The sequence below is a fragment of the Acyrthosiphon pisum genome, chromosome A1 (genome assembly GCF_005508785.2).
Source record: "Acyrthosiphon pisum isolate AL4f chromosome A1, pea_aphid_22Mar2018_4r6ur, whole genome shotgun sequence".
Taxonomy (NCBI): Eukaryota; Metazoa; Arthropoda; class Insecta; order Hemiptera; family Aphididae; genus Acyrthosiphon; species Acyrthosiphon pisum.
The window spans coordinates 68,884,131-68,891,924 of record NC_042494.1 but is presented as its reverse complement, the minus strand read 5'-3'; positions in this window follow the sequence as shown (position 1 = coordinate 68,891,924).

Sequence of the window (7,794 nt, the reverse complement as noted above, 5' to 3'; positions counted from 1 at the left end):
TAATATATTGTAATATATTTATAACCAATAAATATTAACATATACATATATTTACATATTAATATATACTCAATGGTATTAGTAATATTATTGCTTATTATCATCTGCTGCGGTGAACCGAAAACTTATTTTCATATTATATTAAAATAATTGCATCCAACAATAATATGTTTTTGACTGAATCAATTACTTTACTGTTCATTAGTCATATGTAAGACGTCTACAGCGCTACTATTATTTTAATGTTTATTAATACAATATAAATGACGAATGCGATTATAATTATTTCACTGGAAGCTGAGGATTTTAATATCCTAAAAGAATATTAAATTGAAATTTCCCATCTTTAAGTACCTAGTCAAATCATAATGGTCATAAAATAAACCCCTAATACCATTAAAATTCAGACTAGATGATATAAAAAAATGTTAACATGAAATAAGTTAGGCAATAGTATACATTTACAATAATTTTAAAATGCCTAGATATATAACTTGCTTTAAAATTAAAACAAAAAACCTTCGTGGGACCTAGATAATATATTTGCCTTTAAATTTCATAATAGCTTCACTTTTAAATTCTCTCTAATATTAAAATAACAGAGTAAAATGGATTATTTTGAACGTAACATTTGTCGTGCACTTCACCTTAGTAAGACGGAGACAGTACACCCGGGTGTCATGTGGTATTGTCCTCTAAACAAATTAATATAATTAAAGCTGTAATACCCATCTAGGTCCTAGACACCTAGAATATATTATTAGACATCAGTGTTGTAAATTTGTAATAGATACTTCTACCAATTATTGTTCGAGTAAGAAGTACTTAATAATATTGAATAAAACATTATTTTAATAGTATAGGTAGTATATTCAAATATTACCTACTAAACGAGTTGGCATTAATTGCATAAATTTTCTTCGAAAACATGTTTTAACTTACTTTTGCTTATAAATAGTTAAAATACGTACATATATCTAATTAATAAGTACTTTTATTAAAATAAATTACTTAAACCAGAAATATTGGTAAGAGCCTTCGATTTTTAAAATACAATTTCTATAATTTCTATTGTAAAATAACTAAATCAGTAATAATTAGAATTTATTATGCATGAACCATAAACCCTAAGTAAGTACTTACGTATTGAATAGTAGAAATATATACAAATTTAGATTTTTGAAATCATAATAATTTTTATTTTCAAATATTAACAACGACAGAAGCAGTTTTTTAATGTGTACCTATTCCATTACCTATGATATTAATCAAACAGGTAATATTCGATACAAGAAATTTAAAATAAAAAAAAAAAGTGGGTAAGTGGATTTTGCTATGCTGTACAGTAGGTTACAAGTGGGTCACTGTATAATGGATGGTATTAAATTTGAATTCAATGATATAATATCATTGTATAAGAAAAACAATCCTGAGCGGAGACGGTATGTCAGTCTAGGTATAAGACATATTATATACTTATCTATGGTATTAAAAAAACGCGTTATACATTAACAACAAACCGTGATACTATCATATATGTATAATAGACAATAGTATACTTTAGAAGTTTCAAGTACCCACGAATAATATTATACAATCACAACAATATCACTAAAATAGTTATTCTAGGTTTTTTAATATGTAATTTCGTCCAAATTTGAACTTAAAATGACTATAAAAATAAACTGTGCTTATGTATTTTTTTAGATTTTTTGGTAACAGAATTAACTAATTAAGTGGAATCTTGTTTTAAATTTTGAATCCTTAGATATAAAAGTTGAACATTTTATACAGTTTTAACTACGAAATAATTATTCAATTTTAAATATATTTTAAAATATTTTCAACATTTTATGGTGTATAGAAAATGAGAATATAAATATTCAGTGAAATTTTCAAGTATTTCCTGTTATTCGTTTTTGAATTACAACAAAAGAACAAAATCACTATATGAGAAATCAAGTGAATATCTAATATTGTAAAAATATAAAACTTCAATCACTCATAAAATTTTAATTTGATTTGCTTGTCGACATTTTTTTTAATAAAGATAGACAAACTTAAGAATAATCTTGTATTACATTTTAAAATCTTAGATTTAAAAAGAAAAAAAGGTGGGTAAGTGGATGTCGCTCTGCTGTACAGTAGGTTACAAGTGGGTCACTGTATAATGGATAGTATTAAATTTGAATTCAATGATATAATATCACTGTACCTATAAGAAAAACGATTCTGAGCGGAGACAGTTTGTCAGTCTGGGTATTAGACATACCTATTATAATAGGTATACTTATCTATAGTATTAAAAAAAAATTTATCTATAATAGATATCAATAATAAATTCCAAATTAATCATATCACAATATCCATTAGGTAACGCGTTATACATCAATAATAAACCGTGGTACTATCATAGATATATAATAGTATAGGTACTTTAGAAGTTTCAAGTACCCACAAATAATATTATACAATCACAACAAAATAACTAAAATAGTTATTCCAGGTTTTTTAATATGTAATTTCGTCCAAATTTGAACTTAAAATGACTATTAAAATAAACTGTGCTTGTGTATTTCTTAGAATTTTTGGTAACAGAATTAAATATTTACGTGGAATCTTGTTTTAAATTTTCAATCCTTATAGATATAAAAATTGAACATTTTATAAATTTTTAACTACAAAATACTTATTCAATTTTAAATTTGATAAATTTTGTCAAAATTTCAACTTCAAATGCTTATAAAAAATAATTGTGCCTATGTATTTTCAATGTTTTTCAACTGTTACTGTATCAGGAGCCTTGCATTACATTTTCACGCTTTTTTACCCAACAAATACATTTTTATTTATATTTATAGAAAAAAAACTAAAAAATTGAAAACTTAAAATGTCCATAAACAGCTCAAAAAGAGTCAAATTATTTTCAAAATTTTATCGTATATAGAAAATGCTAATATAAACATTCAGTGAAATTTTCAAGTTTCTACAGTCTCTTGTTTTTTAATTACAACAAAATAAGAAAATCGTTAAGTAAGAAATCGAGTGAATATCGAATGTTGTAAAAATATGAATTTGAAACTCTCATAAAAATTTAATTTGAGTTTCTTATAGACATTTTTTTTTTGATAAAGATAGATTTTCCTATAAGTAATCTTGTATTACATTTTAAAATCTTAGTTCTTAAAAGAAAAATTTTTACGAATTATTAATTCAAAATAATTTGGTAATTTTCGTGATTTTTACATATTGTGTCAATTTTTGAACTTTAAATGCTAATAAAAAAAACTGTGACTAAGGATTTTTAATATTTTTTAAATCTCATTGTAACAATATAGTAGGAGCCTTGTATTAAATTTTCAAGTATTTTTACTCAACAAATAAAGTTTTATTGACATTCATAGAAAAAAAAACTAATTAAATTGGAAACTGAAATTGTCCGTAAACAGCTCAAAACAAATCAAAATATTTTGAAAATGTTATCGTGTATAGAAAATGGAAATATAAACAACCATTGAAAATTTCATGTATCTGCGGTCATTTGTTTTAAAGTTACACCAAAAACCGAATTCAATTTTGTGAAAAATCGATTTTGCGTAAAAATTCCCGTTTTCCTTAATTTTTTTTTGGTTTTTCACGGTGCTTTTGAAAATTACTGGGAATTTTAAATTTTGACCTCCTCAATACACCAGCGATATTTACTTTCCAATCGAACAAGATACTGAAGTTGATAATCGAAGCATTATTTTGACTACTTATCGTGTACACAGACACAAAAAAAAAAAAAAAACACATATCATTGTTAAATCAATACATTCATCGTTCCACTCAGAATCTAAAATTTATGAATGCTTAACTCAAAATAATTTGCTAATTTTCATGGTTTTTACGTATTTTTTCAAGATTTAAATGGTTATAAAAAAAAACCGTGACTAAGGATTTTTAATATTTTTTAAATCTCATTTTAACAATATAGTAAGGAGCTTTGTATTAAATTTACAAGCTTTTTTACACAGCAAATAAAGTTATATTGACATAAATAGAAAAAAAACCTAAAAAAGTTGGAAACTGAGTATATCCGTAAACATCTCAAAACAAGTCAAAATATTTTGAAAATCTTTCATGTATATTTGAAGAAAAGGCTGGTATAATTTAGTATAAACATTCAGTGAATATTTCATGTATTTACGATAATTTGTTTTAGAGTAACACCAAAAGTCAAAATTGATTTTTTCATAAACTGATTTTGCGTAAAAATTCCCGTTTTTCCTTAATTTTTATTTTGTTTTTCGGGTGCTTTGGAAAACTATTGGGAATTTTAAATTTTTCCCGTTGAACAAGATGGTACTGAAGTTGAAAATCGAAGCATTATTTGGACTACTAATCCTATACACAGACACAAAAATAAAAATATAAAAATAAAAAACACACATCATTGTAAAACCAATACATTCATCGCTCCGCTCAAAATCTAAAATTAGATGTTATTATTATTTAATTAAACCATTTATAATATTTATATAGGTGCAAGTATACTTCACAGAAATGGAAAATCATTCGACTATCCAAGCGTTCTACTTATCAAATACTTAAAACTTTAATGGACAATTTTTGGAGCAGCTGAACATTTGAATGTTGCATCATTATGGAAAAAGAGACATAAAATTAGTATTTATTAAAATGGAATTACACACACTATTGTAATAGAATATAGTAAGTTGTAAGTTATTACATTTATTATACTAGGGATATATATTAAAACAGTACAACTCTGATTAGATATTTGATCAATGTCAAAATTGTAAAATCTATTCAAATTATTATGGATATTGTTCATTAATCATTAGATAATAAAATAAAATTAAATGTTAAATCATTCTTTACAAGTTTTTAGAATATTTAATAAAGAATCATTTTATGATCACTTTAGATTCTGAGTGGAACGATGAATGTATTGATTTTACAATGATGTGTGTTTTTTTTTCATTTTTTTTTTTATTTTATTTTTATTTTTGTGTCTGTCATCACCTTTAAGGATAGTAAAAATATTTGGATTTTCTTCAACAGTATCTTTTCTGATAGGAAAGTGAATCTAGTTGGTACTTTGGGGGATCAAAAGTAAAAATTTAGGAAAAAGGGAAATTTGTACGGAAAATCTGTTTTCGAGAAAATTGATTTTGGTTTTTGATGCAACTCTTAAACAAATAGCTTTCAAAAGCGTCGTGAAAAACAAAAGAAAAATTAAGGAAAAACGGGAATTTTCACGCAAAATCTGTTTTCGAGAAAATTGATTTTGGTTTTTGGTCTATAACAAATGACCGTAGTTACATGACATTTTTACTGAATGTTTATATTAGCATTTTCTACACACCATAACATTTTCCAAATATTTTGACTTATTTTGAGCTCTTTACGGACATTTTCAGTTTCCATTTTTTTTAGTTTTTTTTTCTAAAAATATCAATAAAATTTTATTTGTTGCTTAAAAAAGCTTGAAAATTTAACAGAAGGCTCCTAGTATATTGTTTCAAAGGTAGATGAAAAAAATTAATAATCTGAAGTCACAATTTTTTTTTATAAACATCTAAAGTTCAAATATTGACAAAATACGTAAAAATGACAAAAATTTGCAAATTATTTTGAGTTAAGAATTCGTAAAAATTTTTCTTTTTAAATCTAAGATTTTAAAATCTAATACAAGATTTGTCATAAGTTTATCTATCTTTATCCAAAAAAAAATATCTACAAGAAAGTCAAATTAAATTTTTATGAGCGTTTGAAATTCATATTTTTACAACATTTGATATTCACTCGATTTCTCATGTAACGATTTCCTTATTTTGTTGTAATTAAAAAATGAATGACTGTAGATACTTAAAAAATTCACTGAATGTTTATAATTAGCATTTTATTTATACGATAAAATTTTGAAAATAATTTGACCCTTTTTGAGCTGTTTACGGACATTGTCAGTTTTCATTTTTTTTAGTTTTTTTTTCTATAAATATCAATAAAGTTTTATCTGTTGGGCCAAAAAGTGTAAAAATGTAATACAACGCTCCTGATATATTATTACAATAGCAGTTGAAAAATATTAAAAATACATAGGCACAATTTTTTTTAAAAGCATTTAAAGATCAAATTTAAAATTGAATAATTATTTTGTAATTAAAAATTTAAAACAAGATTCCACGTAAGTAGTTTAGTTGTTTTGTTGTGATTGTATAATATTATTCGTGGGTACTTGAAACTTCTAAAGTATACTATTATATATCTATGATAGTACCACGGTTTGTTGTTGATGTATGACGCGTTACCTAATGGATATTGTGATATGAATAATTTGGAATTTATTATAGATACCTATATTATAGGTCAATTTTTATTTTAATACCATAGATAAGTATGTTATATGTCTAATACCTAGACTGATAAACCGTCTCAGCTCAGAATCGTTTTTCTTATACAGTGATATTATATCATTGAATTCAAATTTAATACTATCCATTATACAGTTACCCACTCGTAAGCTACTGCACAGCAGATCGACATCCACTTATCCACCTTTTTTTTTATATACAAATTTAGGTACAGGGTGTAACAGATAGAACTGAGTTTTGGAATAACTTTTGTTCTAATCAATATTATTTTTTTTTTTTTATATATAATTTATAGTCACTAAGTCACTTGCGTTACACATATATTATACAAAATATTATTTTTATTTTTCAACTCTAATAAATAAAAAAATTTAAATTTGATTAAAATTGTTCGGATATATCTATTCAAAATAGCCAATTTGTGATTTTGATTATAAGAATAATTTTGATAGTAAAAACATTTATCTAAGCCCAGTGGCGTACATTCAAATTTGCTCTGGTGGGGGGGGGGGATAGGTAGTATACAGCTAATATTTATGTTACAGGTAAATATTTGAAGGGGCCCCCAAACTGATAAAAAATTTGGTCACTTCGCGCGTATTAGATACTTATTCAATCTAACACATTTACCTATAAATAAAATATTTCATGCGAAACCGTAATTTTAGTTTGGTGAGGGGCTGGGGAAATGGCATATGAGGAAAATGCTTTTTTCGGTTGTAAGGGATTTTTGAAAAATTTCGCGTAAGGTCGTACGAATTCGTACGAATTCCCAACTAAATATCTGCATAGAAGTTTCATATAAACTTATAAACTTATAAAGTTTTATATAAACATATAACGTTTCTATAGCCCCCACACAAATTCTTGTATAACTTGGAAAAAAAATTTGTACAAATTCCGTACGAAATATCAGCCAAAAAAAATTGCAACAACTAAATATGGGGGGGGGGGGTGTTAGAGAAACATACGAGGATATTTCGGTCTTCGGTTAACGATACAAATTTAAGGTATTATATGTTAAAGATTGGTAAGCAAATTCTTGACTTGTGGTATTATTATATTGTTAAAAATAACAGTTAGGTAGTAATAATAATTAATATAAAAAAAATAAATTGTTTTAAATTTGAACTATTCCTATTTGGTGAATATTTTACTGTGCAAAAAAACAATATGTAGACCCGAGTGGGCTCCCCAACATAAACATAGACGGGGCAGAATAACCCCTGGGCAGAATAGAACAGAATGAACGAAAATGTCATAATATTATTTAACGAAAATGTTTAACATGGTCATTTACGATACTGCTATAAAAATAGAATCTATTTCACCGTTTATTGTCGTTCACGCGAAATTCAACGATTATAACTGTTAGGGCTAGGATTTTGTAGCATTTGCATTTTCTTTCATAGTA